This window comes from Ranitomeya variabilis, chromosome 3, assembly GCF_051348905.1.
Source record: "Ranitomeya variabilis isolate aRanVar5 chromosome 3, aRanVar5.hap1, whole genome shotgun sequence".
Classification (NCBI taxonomy): Eukaryota; Metazoa; Chordata; class Amphibia; order Anura; family Dendrobatidae; genus Ranitomeya; species Ranitomeya variabilis.
The window spans coordinates 208,996,244-209,010,964 of NC_135234.1; the positions used below are offsets into that span (position 1 = coordinate 208,996,244).

A 14,721-nucleotide genomic window follows, 5' to 3' on the forward strand; every position below is an offset into this window, starting at 1 on the left:
AAATACAATAAAATATAACAATAAAATGTAGATGTATGCGGACAGCACGATTTCTTTGTGGTTTAGGGACATCAGATTAAGTGTGGAGGTACCTATGACATATATTTTCCCAATCCGTAAGTGAACACTAACAAAATATACAAAAATGTACAAGTATTTAGATATACAGTATATACTCATTCACAATAAATTCAAACTCATATTATGGTAGTACATAAAAATCATGGGGCCCCCATAGCAGAAGACTTAATTGCCTTTCCTCTGCCCCTCCTTAAGAAAAATATTTGTCATAGTACGCAGGGTCAGGACGCCTAGGAAAAATCACAAGCGCCTACTTCCCACCTTTTATGATGTTTTATTATTATTCTCACTTTAACAGATAAAAATAAAACCTGAGATGGGAACATTTAAAGTTTTCATTTAGTTGCATAATAATTCTGCACACGAATAGTTGCTCAATAATTCTACACATGCAACACCCGTCATGGGGTACTTGGAACCGGGTCAGATGGTTCTTAAAGGGGAGGTCACGGCAGCAGTGACCCGGTCCGTGGCCCTGGGCGCGCAATTAAAAGAGATGAGGGAATGTTTGTAGGGGATTGTTCATGACGCCACCTGTGGTATTCGGCTATAGATGGCCGACGGTGCTTAAAGGGACCGCTGAGGCTGACGGTGATGCATAGAACGGTCCTGCTCCCCACAGGTGGAGCGGGGCCCCAGGGCTACCAGAACAGTCTATGAGGGGTTGTGGAAGTTGGAGTGCAGGAATGATTGGAGGACACAGGGACTGTAGTTTCTTTACCTTTAATTGTAGGTGCAGTCCGGAGCACAGGTACAGGTGGTATTGGAAATCCGGGCAGCCTTGAAGCAGTTCAGAATCCCCCTAGCCAGGTGGGGTTGGAAGCCTCCCTACTGCGCTGTTCTTTAGGTTCTTGATGCCTTAGGCTCTCTTCAAGTCCCTCTCTCAGTCTGTCCTTTTGGTGGAACACTACCCACATGGCAGGCAGCTTGAGCCTTTTCCTAATGTCTCTCCCTCGTGGTGACTCCGGGCTCTCTAGTTCGCTGCTGTGCCTTCAGGCATCAGATGTGGCCAGGAGACCTGCAATCTCCTGTTCTCAGTTGCGGGGCATGCAGTTCCCACACAACCACGGACTTCAGTGTCCGGTCTGTTGTGCTCAGTCCTGGGGTGTGCTCAATCACAGCTCCTATCCCCAGCTTCTCCTCACTTGCTTCCTCTTCCTTCACTAGCTCTGACTGACTGACTAACCCCGCCTCCAGACCAGAATGTATCAGGGAAGCTCCCCAGAAACTGGGTTTAAAGCTCCCCCTTCTGGTCTGGAGTCAGGAAAGTGTTGCATTCTAGTGTTACCTGTTAAGGGGATCCCTTCTTGCTTCCAGTCATGGCATTACCCCCCTGTGAGGGAGGCATTGCCACTGTGGCATCCGGACTCCTGGGTTGCCATACACACATAAATATTTTCCTAAGAAAGACAAATCTTCACTGTTAATTGTACACAGTGTAAAGCATGATGCACGCATGGTGAATTTCCTCAGACAAGCACAATATGAAGATACCAGAGTGACCCTACAAAATTTTGATGCTGAAACAATACACTATGATGTCTCCACAGCCCCTATATGCACAGTATGATGGCCCCATACCTCCCCTATATACAATATGATAGCCCCCACAGCACCCACTTACAGTATGATGACCTCACAGCCACAGATAAGGTATGGCCCCATTGCTGCCCTATAAAAAGTATGACATTCTCAAAGCTCCCTATTCACTGTATGTTCTCTCCATAGCTCACTACACACAGTATGATGACCCCCATTGCTCGCCTATAAAAAAGAATTTGATGTTCCCACGGCTCCCTATTTACGGCATGGTGGCCCCACAGCCCCCTATACTTAGTAAAATGGCTCTTTATATACAGTATAAGGCTCCTTCTGTACAGTATTATGCCCCTTAGTTCCCTATGTAGAGTATGATAACCCCCTTGCTTCCCTTTATACAGTATACTGGCCTCATAGCTCCCTATATAAAGTATAATGGCCCCTATTGCTTTGATATAAGCAATATAATGTTCCCACTGCTCCCTATTTACAGTATGGTGGCCCAAAACCTCCTCATTACATTACAATATGGCCCTAAAGCCACCTATGGACAGTATGGAGCCTTACAGCTTCCTATATACAGTCTGATGTATTCCATATCTTCCTATATAGAGTATTATGGCATCCAGAGCTGTCTTTATACACAGGATGATGTACCCCATAGTAGAGGTGTATCTACTGTATGTTTTCCAGCACCCAGGGCAAGTATTCAAGCACATGTGGGATTTGCACGCTTGCAGTCAAGTGCCGACTAGCTGCTCTCCCTAAATCTCTCAATGTTCAGGGAAAAACAGAGAATCAGGAAAAAAAGTTGGCACGTTACCGACCCTAAGGGCAGAGACAGACTGCTGTATTTCTCGTGCGAGAAACTCATCATAAACTTTGTACTGGTTGTCGACTCTCCTGACCTGAGCTGGACAGCTGCATTTAGTAATCCATCATGCTGTCTTGCTCAGGTCAGGAGAGGTGACGGGCCAGTCTGTGCAGTGCAGTGTGATTCTCACACGAGAAATACGGCAGTATGACTCTAAGTATGAAAATTGCAAATGAGTGACGTGGCCATGTGATGACTGCTTGAACCAGCAAGCAGAGCTAAATCCTGACAGTGAGTATATTACACGCTGATGGACTGGCATGCTACAAGGCTTCATTTTGTAATTAAAGGGCTTGTCCACATTTGAGATGAAAGTCTGCAATCACTCTAGGTGACTACAGGCTTCTTAATTCTCACAGTGCACACTGCTGTCAGGATTCTCTAGAGTCCGTAGTGAGAGTGGATGGTAATGTGAGCACAAGTATGCGATTTGTATACTTCTGGCCACATTCCACTAGGTGTGTCCAGCCTTGCTCAATTCATTTTCATTAAGTGAAACCTCGCATGTCTAGTCAGCAAGTGACCGAAGAATTGCAAATCACTGAAAACAATAAATCCTAACAGCGTGCAGTACGCACTATGAGAATTCAGATCTCTGTCACAGAATGACAGATGTGTCATCATAGAATGACTTCAGACTCATCACAAACTTATACCACCCCTTTACTGCCCCTAATATAAATAAAAACATAGTAACCCCTAACATGGCAGACGGCAGAAAACGTTATTAACATAGCCATGTATCACAAAATCACACAAGTTATAGATTGTTACATGTGTACAGGATCAGAACCAGTAACAGCACAAATTACATAACCAGAACCACCATCAGTACAAAAATACATCACTACAACCTCCATCAGAACAGAAATACATAACCAAAACCACCAGTAGTCCAGAAATTCATCATCAGAACCACTAACAGTACAGAAATTCATTATCAGAACCACTAGCAATAATACATCTGATAACCCTCATCAGTAGAGAAACACAGCATCAAAACCCTCAATGCTAATGCTACTGAATAAAAATATCTGCCCTATGCTGAGTCCCTGAATAAATATTTGCCCCTCACTATATTCCCTGCACAAAATATGACCCACAAATTGTCCCTCTTATGGTACATGCCCTCCACACTGCACCTCCTTTCAATACTGGGCCCCCTCTTCACACTGTCCTCTCACACTGTGATCCCCTTATTGGGCCCAGTCTCTATACTGGGCCCCCTCATCACACTCCCCCTCCTTGGCTTACTGTCCCCTCCTGACTGAGGTCTTAGGGTATGTGCACACGTCAGGATTCCTTGCAGAAATTTCCTGAGCAAAACTGGGCATTTTCTGCAAGAAATCCGCATGCGTTTTTTTTGCGGATTTTCTGCGTTTTTTTCCGGAGATTTCCCAATGCAATAATATAGTGGGAAATCAGCAAAAAATCTGCAAAATTAATGAACATGCTGCGTTTTTTACCGCAATGCATTTTTTTCAAGGAAAAAAACGCAACATGTGCACAAAAATTGCGGAATGCATTCTAAATGATGGGATGCATATGTATGCGTTTTTTAAAAAAAGCGCGAAAAATCCGCAACGTGTGCACACAGCCTGACACTGCTCCCCCATGCTACCCACCACTACTCTCTGTACTCTCTGTATAGTCTCTATACTGTGTCCACTCACGTTTTTCTCCCCCAATACTGTATCCTCATACTATTCTCTGCAATAGTTTCATCACACATCTCCCTCTCTACCTTTCATATCCCACTGCTAACAGTACTGTCTCCTCATATATTTATCCCCTTACTCTCCATACTGACTCCTCACACATCCACCCACTCCCCATAATAGGTCTGCATCCGCCACCCCGACTCCACATACTGTGTCTGGATCAATCCCATCACCCTCGCTCCCTATACTGTGTCCGCGTATATTCTTACCCTTGCTCATTATATTATGTCCACACCCATCCGCATACTCACCATACTATGTTTGCACTCATCCCCTCGCTCCCTATTTTGTGCCTGCATATATTCCCCCCTCACTCCTCATCCTGTGTCTGCACACATCCCCTTACACACCATACTATGTCAGCACTCACCCCCCACTCACCATACTGTGTCTGTGTAACAAGGTGGCATGGGGTGGTAGTTGTGGACGAGTCCACTAAGCAACAGTCAGTGAGCACCCCGGCTCCTTGCACATGAAGAGATGAGTACTCACTGTGTCAGTTAGAATCCTAATCCCCGGAAGCACCACAGAGTCACAATCTTTGTTCCAACAATTAAACTTTACTAAATGGCAAGGCATCCATCACATCCAGGGGTACAGTTCACAGAAGTCAACAGTTCCTATGCTTTCCCTGCCATCTCTATGCACCATTCGGGTCCCATCTGTTCATCAGCTCCCATCCTGGTCCCGGGCCCCATATTCTGCCTGGGGATGATCCCGTTGAGCCAATGCCTATTCCCACTCCTCTCCAGCCGGGAGCAGCTGTATTCCCCAGGACCAGGGAACTCTCTGTGCTCACTGATGCACACGTCCTGCCCTGGGCAGTTTGCCTGGGTGTCTTCCTCTAATCAGGAAGTGCCTTTCCTATAACTCCCTGCTCTGTGCTGCTCTGCTCTGTAACTCCTCCCATCTGCTTAACCCCTATGATCCTGCACTACTTATTAATCTATCCCTAAGCTAAAGCACAATACATCACATTACAGTACATAAAAAATACATTACAGTGCACACCATAGCAAAACATTAGTAAAACATCAGGGTGTCCCATGTGACACAGGTGAACAGCATTAAGGAGAGAGAAGGTACATGAGGGTCCCCGCCTCCTTACATCTGCACCCATGCCCCCTCTAACTTTTTCCTCTTACATACCCATCTCTCACCTTTGCTCCTTATACTATGTCCTGATATTTATGCCCATTGCCCATTCCTCTCTCCATAGTGTCCACACCCATCCTTTCCTCGTTTCCCAAACCGTCTTCAAATCTTATTTCCTCAAATCCTATTTCTTCTCTCCCCCACACTTTGTCTTCAAATACTTTTTCTCCCCCCAAACTGTGTCCCAAAAATATTATTTCTTCTCCCCCCATTACACTAAATCTTCAGTGTCTTCAGCTCCACTGGAGTACTTATCACCAATGTCCAATGTTGTTCACACCTCTGTAGCCCCGGTGAGAGAGGTCAGCAGCATGATCACATAGTCTGATCACACTGCTGACGTCGCCCTTAATTGTACTTGCGTCTGACAGATGCAAGTATTGATCAGTGGGAGAAGGCACACTGCTCCCAGTCCTTGCTGCTCATGCTGTCCTCAAATTTCTCCCACTATTCACTCCCCATACTGTCCTCAAATTTCTCCTCCCTGTTCCCCATACTGTGTCCGTACCCATCCTTCCCCCCCTCGCTCCCGATACTGTGTCCACACCAATTCAGCCCCCTCGCTTCTCATACTGTTCTCAAATTTCTCCCCCCATACTGTCCTCAAATTTCTCCCCAGCTCCCTATACATGTGCCTGCACCCATCCTCCTCTTATACTGTTTTCTCATACATCTCCCTCTTGCTCCTCATATTGTGTCCTTAAATTTCTCCCACTGTGTCTCCCCATATTGTGTCCACACCCATGCCTTCCTATCCCCCCAAACTGTGTACTCAAATCTCCTCCATTAATAAATTGTTGGTGTGTCTTTAGCTCCATTAGAGACTGGAGCACTTACCACTAACGATATATTGTCTGCGCCTCTGCAGAGTCGGCGAGTGATGTGAGCAGTGTGATCACATGACCTCATCACACTGCTGACATCATCCTGACCTGGAAGTGCTGGCAGTCAGGAAAGACGTACAATTGATCACTGGGAGCCGGTGCGCCACGCCCTCTCTGAACAGGCTGTCCACTCAGAGAATGGCTGAATCCCCGTGTGGGGGCAGCAAAATGCAGTGGCTGGGGAGACACCTCAGAAAGCTGCATAAGGCAGCCTCACAGCTCCCTATATACTGCATGATGTCCAAATTGCCACCGCATATACAATATGATGATTCAGTCAGCCCCTATATACAGTACGTTGATCCTATATTCCACTTTATACAGTTGGATGTCTCCACAGCTCCCTATATACAGTATGATGGTCCTCCACAACTCCCTATACACAGAATGATGGCCCCGCAGTTCCTTATATATGGTATAAGGCCACCACTGCTCACCTATAAGTATTATGTTTCCCACAGCTTTCCATATACAGTATAAGGCCCCCGAGCTCCTTCTATACAGTAGTATGCCCCGTAGTTCCATTTATACAGTATAATGGCCTCATAGCTCCCTATATACAGCATGATGGTCATTATTGCTTCAATATATAGAGTATGATGTACCCACAGCTCCCTATTTACAGCATGGTGGCCCACAGCCCCCTTCTATATATATAATTGACTAAGGGGTACTTCCATCTGTTTGTCTGTCTACAACTTCCATAACGGAAATCCCGCGTCGCTGATTGGTCGCGACCAATCAGCGACAGGCTTAGTCCGGCCGCGAATTGGCCCCTCCCTACTCTCCTCAAGTCAGTGCCCCCTCCCTACTCCCCTCCAGTCAGTGCCAGTGTGTCGCCCCATCCCGGACCAATTAGGCAGCATCAATAGTAAGAAGATATAATGTTAAAAATAATAAAAAAATAAGAAATTGTGCTATTCTCACCTTCCGACATCCGCAAGACCGCTAAGTCATCTGGGTAATTTTGCAATGCATCACTGGGAACGGAAGCAGGCGGCAGCATCAGGCGCATTGGCACAGCTTTGCCGGACGCCGGAGGGTGAGTATATAACTATTTTTTATTTAAATTTTTTTTTAACAGGGATATGGTGCCCACACTGCTATATTCTATGTGGGCTGTGTTATATACTGCATGGGCTGTGTTATATACGACGTGGCCTGTGCTATTTACTGAGTGGGCTGTGTTATATACTGCGTGGGCTGTGCTATATATTACATGGGCTGTGCTATATATTACGTGGGCTGTGTTATATACTATGTGGCTGCTATATACTACATGGCTGTCTGTTACGTGGGCTGTGCTATATACTACGTGGCTGTCTGTTACGTGGGCTGTGCTATATAGTAAGTGGGATGTGTTATATACTGCGTGGGCTGTGTTATATACTACGTGTGCTGTGTTATATACTACATGGCTGTGCTATATACTACGTGGCTGTCTGTGTTACGTGGGCTGTGTTATCTACAGCGAGGTCTGTGTTATATACTACTTGGGCTGTGTTATTTACTACGTGGGCTGTGTTATATACTGCTTGGGCAGTGTTATATACTCCGTGGCCTGTGTTATATACTGCATGGGCTGTGCTATATATTACGTGGGCTGTGCTATAATTATGTGGGCTGTGTTATATACTAAGTGGCTGTGCTATATACTACGCGGCTGTGCTATATACTACGTGGCTGTGTTATGTGGCCTGTGCTATATACTATGTGGCTGCTATATACTACGTGGCTGTGCTATATACTACGTGGCTGTGTTATATACTACTTGGCTGTGCTATATACTACGTGGCTGTGCTAAGCGCGACGTACATACATACATACATATTCTAGAATAACCGATGAGTTAGAATCGGGCCACCATCTAGTATTACAATATGATGGCCTGACAGCAACCTATACACAGTATGGAGCCCTACATACAGTCTGATGTGCCCCACATTTCCCTATATACAGTATTATGGCATCCACACCTGTCTCTTTACACAGTGTGATGTCTCCCACAGCTCATTATGATGCCCCAGAGCTCTATATGTACAGTATGAAACTCCTCACAGTCCGCTAAATACAATGTGATGATCTCCATCGCAACCTATATACAGTGTAATGACCACACTACTCCCTATACACAGTATGATGGCTTATCTTTAGGGATGAATATCAAAGGCAACCCACCACCCGATCAGCTATTCCTGATGCAGGCTGTGGGCAACTGTGCTCAGTTGTGGAGTTGCACAGCACAGCTCCATTAACTGCTTAGTGGCCGTGGCTGGATATTGCACATCCGCGTCCTATTGATTGAAGTAGGATATAGCTTAAGGATGGGTGATTCATGTAAAAGTCCCTGATAAGCTTTGTACGAAGAATTTGTCCGAGTAGCAACCTTCTTGTTTAATTGTGAGTGAATAGGAAATGCTGGAAAATTTGTACAGAATTCTCATAACTCAGAGTTGGCAACAACTATGCAGTCAAAGCAAACTGTGTAAATATAATATGTTTCTACCTAACTGCTGTAATAAGAGCGATTAGGGCAGGAAAGAAGTTTGTGTTGCAGATGTACAGGATGTATCTTCCAAAGGATTAGATCTAGACTGGATCCACTAAAGGAAGAAAATGCAGAGAAGGGCACACTGTTCAGCTACATATAAATATTACACCTCATTAATTCACATAGCACCTGTGCTTCCAGATAATAAACTGGGTAGTTTGGTAATTAAATAAAGAGATGCTGTCTTTGTACGTAAAGTGTATAGTGCCATATACTGCTCATATAGGAGGATGGGGGCTCACTCCTGCAAGGGGGCCCACCGGGGGATACACCAGTTCACCGGTGGGCTAGTCTGGGCCTGGTTAAATCTCTAAAGATTTTAAGTCTTTAAATGTTACCATGAAGGTTCCCTCCCACTGAGAATAAGCAGGTAGCTTCAAGACGAAGAGGATTATAAAGTGTATTAGAAAGTTACACAACTTTTCACTAGACAGCAATTAAACTTTATTAACATAAAATGACATAAAAGATAATGTAGCTGGTTTCCTACTCTCATATACTGTGCGCTGTAAATCACACATCATATCGAAATTACTTTTGCGAAATCACAAATACATGACCGCTGCACCCGAGAAACTCGGCTCTACTCCATTTAATGACTGCAGCATGATATACATGGCTGTCGTGCAATGTTAGAGAGCATATGGCAATCCCAGTAATAGGATGACACAACAGGAGAACGTCTACATTTATCTACAGTATAATGTACCAGTGCAAAGAAACCTGGCACCGTCTGTGCATCTGCCAATGTGTCTGTGCCCCTGCCCTCTCAGGGAGGACTCCGGAGGGAAAGGGAGGGAGTTAGAGGGAGACTGAGGAAAAAGGGAGGGAGAGAAGAAGAGAGAGAGTGAGAGACGGAGAGAGAGGAGGAGCGTATACTGATGCAGTCAGCTTGCAGCATCCTGATACACACATATATATATCCATAGCACTGAACCTGCACCCTCCCTCCTTGCTGCAGATTTCTGTATGTGATGTGAAGAGAGCGACAGAAGTATCCGCTGCTGTGGCACTGGCACCTGTCTTTTTTAATTCAGGTAGGGTTTATTTTGCATCACTAGATAAGGCTGCCATTTAATCATTTGCCGACTTAAATTTTTTTTAATATTATTATTATTAGTAGTAGTGATGTGCACATACCATTGCGGGACACCTAGTTTGTTAGAATTTGTCATTAAATTGTGTCTTACAGTATCATACATATTCATATATAAAGGTTTGCATCCAAAGGCTAAATGACCGGAAGTGTACAGGAATGCAAGTCTTGGCAAAATACCTAGAAGCAAGAAGGCACAGACTGCTGAGTCTATGTATCAGCTTTAGTAGATATGCTAGCATAGTCTTAGGTTCTTCAGCATGGCCTTAAGAACTGCGACTGCAAGGCAGGACGGTTCGGATATGATGCTGGTTGTGCTGCATGGAAGTCTAAACTCACAACTAGTGCTTGGGTGACTTCATAGTATGACAAATGTGTGACAACGAGGTGCAGAAAATCTGCCAAAAATTGTATACACCCAAGTGATTCTAGTTATTAATTACTTGTCCTGAGGCCGTTCTCAAAGCAGAGATACTCTACAAGAAGTATTATAATAAATCTGTGAGGAACTGGCAATGATCATCTGTAGATTTCAGGAATCAGTAGGGATGGAAGTCTTTACATTAAGAATGTAACATAAAATTATTTTCACTGATACATAAAAAACAATATAAATGTTTGTATCCCTGTCTTAAAACGTCCATATGAACTATGTATTGAGTAGGACCAAGGTGTGGATAAACTGGGTGGGTCAATGAAGAAGAAGTTGAAGACAAACTTATATAGAAGAGATATAGAAAAAAAGGAGTAAGTAATATAGCTGGCAGTATACAGAAGTCACGGCCTGACTTTTGACCCCATAAACACCTCCAAAGGATGCTCAATGTAGGCTACAATGGTGAGGATGGTTTATGACCAGATTTCTCTAAATGCATGGATTGCCTTTCTCTGGCCTCAGCATCAAATTGCCTACTCAGAGCTGTTGCCGGTATCTTTGTTCTTATGATACACACAACGTTGTAAATTTGGTAAAAGATATTGTGAATGATATCCGTTCTGTAGTTCCTAATTACTCTTGTATTATTAACTTCTAAAGAGAAGGCCTAAAGTCTTACTTGAATGTTGGCCACTGTTCTATAAATTGGCTAAAACTTCTGTGCACTTTTGAGATCCAAATAGTTGAAAAGTCAAATATCAGCTACGTCGGCATTCTCAAATAATAGATAGGTACCAGGAATGAAAACTCCTGAAGAAGGGAAATTGAGAATTTAGTTGCAGTTATTTTGTAGTTTGTAAAACCCAACCATCTTCTTATAAAATAAAATGTAACAATTTATCTGCTAGCTATTTCTTTTCCAATAGATCATTACCTATAAGATTCCATACACAGCTGGTATCCTTAAAGAGAGACAGTTTCCCAGTGCCCCAAAGCTGTAGCTATTACCATGTAACTTCCTTTACAATATATTAAAGAGTAAAGTTTTCCTAATACATCCTTATAAGAGTAATGCATTCCTTTACTACAAGAGATAAGCAGTAATTCACATCAGAAATAAAATGTAGAATCAAAAAGGACAGAAATAGGCACTAAATTGTGTTAGTACACATTAAAGAAGATAGACAAAATGATTAAAAAATGCTGAAGGTGGGTGCTCTCTTTAAAGGGTTGTACAAGAACAGGCACAACACTACTGAAAAGTGTAAATAATGTATGGATGTAGGTAGTTGGTGTCTGGATTACTCAGGCTTCAGGGTGCCAACCGTTCAGAGGGTAGCAATAGTATGTGGCAATTGGTTAGATGCAAAGTCAGTGGGATCCAAAAGACCAAAGGCGTCAATAGTCAGTAATAAAGTAGAATGTAATATATTCCATTTCCATAAACAACTCGTTTTGGGGATTTATTTCCCTTTGCCAAGTTTGTAATCTTATAACTATCCCTCTTTCTGCAAACTCTAGAAATGGATTCAAATCCCCAAAATGCGTTGTTTTATGGAAATTCAATAAATGAGATTCTACTTACTAGATGCTGAACACCTATGGTGTTTTGGAAGCCACCAACCTGGCACTTAACCAGTTGCAATATATTCTTGGATTCGCAAGCCTTACTTCAAGCGCACAAAGCACTAACTGAGCTTTGGACACCTCCAACTTTGCTTTTTATTAGATATGCACTTATAAAAGAATGTCTTCTCTCTGCTTTTTAGGAGTTCTATCCTTTCAAATTATTTTTATTTACAATGTAATGTACAATGTATTTATATATATATATATATATATATAATTTTTTATGGTATGTTTAATTATGACTCTTAAATAGGTACAAAAAAATCATCAATAAGAATAAGTGGAAATATCGTAAGCTGCCTCTGATACACACTATACACCACAATGTCCATTCTGCACTGTATCATGAAAGCTTAGAAAGCAAAAGCAACAGATGTAGCTTGTAATATACACGCATTATTATTTGTGTGTAAGTTGATACATCTGCCACAGTATAGCAAGTAGTTTTCTACTTTAATTAGATCAAACCCCCATATTTTCATTTTTTTTTAATTGAAAGTCATTTTCAAGGAATTAAACGCTTCCCAAATGCACGTTTCATCTGAGCACAACACATTCATTCATTTCATTTGTTCTTTTGGCCCTTGATGGTTTTTGACCCATCTGTTGCGGCATACCCTGTGTATAAGTAGCCTGGGGTGTTGGACGCTGTATTAGAAGCAGCTTAGGAAGTGGACAAATACTCAGTGTAGCTGGCAACTGAGCAAGTCCTGTATCGGACCACACACATCTGTATGGACCTTAGGTTACTTCTGATATTGATCCATATGCATTCTATGTATCCCCGGTGTAGAAGAACAAAAAATGTATTAAATTAAATGCTCTAGTGTCATATAATATTATATCACATGTACACTACATACTGGTATATAGGCAGAGGCAAAGAAGGGATATGATTTTAATCATGGTTATGAATGGGGTCAATGAGGTGCACTAGTGTTTGCTATAAAGCAGAGTGAATCACAAGACGTCCATATTTCTTCCTATTGACTAGTAATTTAGCAAGCTGCAAATGTGGCTTCTGTTGAAAATCAGACAAATGAAACTCCAACCCACCGTAGTAGCAGCAGAATGTTAAAAAGTAATGAACCATGCTTTGCAATTTTAGGTTCGTTATTTTAAGCGCCCGAGTCACAAGTAAAAAATTCATTTTAAAATCTGAAAGTGCAGTTTTTTTCATGAGTCAAAAGAAAAAGGAAGAAGTTAGAGAAGCGGCATGAAATGTTCAATTTAATTAAAGCGCAAACGAAGTTCCTTTTTGCTGGCAACGAACACAGGACTATAACAGTAGAAATATGCAGTATAAGACCACTTGGCTTCACCAATTATGCAACAGAGTTGCTTTCTACACATGATTTTAAGGGAACACGTCATTATCACACATGGAAGAAGTGCTATGGTTATATAGGCACTTGTCCTCCAATGACTATCACACCTCATCCAACGTGCCAGTGATTAGAAATTCTGCATAGACACTATATATTCAAGAGGAAAATGCACTGGGGAGTGCCAATGCACTTGGGGGAAAAAAAACAGTTCAAGTGCAGAAGACACGCCTGAGCACACTTCCAGCTTGATTTGCATATGGCTTCTAATATTGATTTCTCATCTCTGGCACATCAAAACCTGTGCAAAAAAGGTGTAATTGTTAATAAGCTGATACAACAAGTGATGATGTATTTGTGTGATATTACATAAATATGACAATGGTGCCAAAACATGGACCATGTATGGTGATCTGTAGTGTTCGTAATTCCAGATATTCAATGACTTGGACAATTTCATGGCTATTATGTGATTCTACACTTTTCTCATACAGCTGGATTGGACCCTGACCATAGCTTTAGGAAATACATCTTACAGTACATGGGAAGTTTTCAACAATGACTGCAATTAAAGCAAACCAATGGGTGCTATGGATTTCACTAAGGTCATCTGAAATGTGCCATAATTGTCAGAGGGTCACAATAATGCTTGTACAGCTTCTGTTATTGCAGTAGAGCAGTGATCCCCCAACTTTTCTTATCTTGAGAGACATATTTCACCCCAAGAGATGGACATGAGCAACATGCAGAGCACCATGTCAAGTGACATCCAGCACAGCGCCCTACACCATAGAGATCCCCATAATCTCCATTACCGGTATAATGACAGTCAAAGCTTCCCCACACAAAGTACACCAACACCTTGTGCCTCCCTCGATTATAAGCAGCATACAAACGTAGTTCCTTTCCCACATTACCTCCATTCGGTATTCTCGCATCTAGCACTCCCAACACACTATTGAATCCAGCTTCAAGCACCTCTCTAACTGGCAGTATCAACCAGTATCTAGCTTACTACATATATATATATATATGTACTGGCTGACACCCGCAAGACACACATGATAGGCCCACAAGCCACATGTGACTCCTGAGCCATGGCTTGGGGACCCCTGTAGAAGAGCTAAGTGGCATAATTCAATTCGGAAATTACAATTTTGATATCAGTTACATCAGCTACGTTGAGATATGATGGTTAAAATCTTAATTTTCTACTAAACGCTACAAAAATAAAACGTTTTTACGTTTGACAAAAAAAACTTCTATTTGATAAAACTTTTAAAAAATCTCTGAAATCTAAAATTTTCCCCAACTTTCTTATTCTTTTTCAAAATTGAGTGTTTTGGGGAGGACGTGTCATAAATATTGCAACCTATGTAACTGATTCTAGAATGGAGCAATAGATGTTGGATTTACCACATAACTGCCACGTTTGAATCGAGACAGGTACAATGGTAGACCCGGAGTGAAAGAAAGCATTTCATAAGTGG

At 42.5% G+C, this 14,721-nt stretch overlaps 1 protein-coding gene across 1 annotated transcript in view; it reads left to right on the plus strand.

Moving 5' to 3' along the window:
• The first annotated feature begins 9,648 nt into the window (after positions 1-9,648).
• CNTN2 (contactin 2) overlaps positions 9,649-14,721 on the plus strand; it is a 94,439-nt gene continuing 89,366 nt past the window's right edge. The window contains exon 1 of the mRNA XM_077295069.1: positions 9,649-9,842. The gene's annotated coding sequence lies outside the window, so the exon portion shown is untranslated. The remainder of the gene's footprint in view (positions 9,843-14,721) is intronic.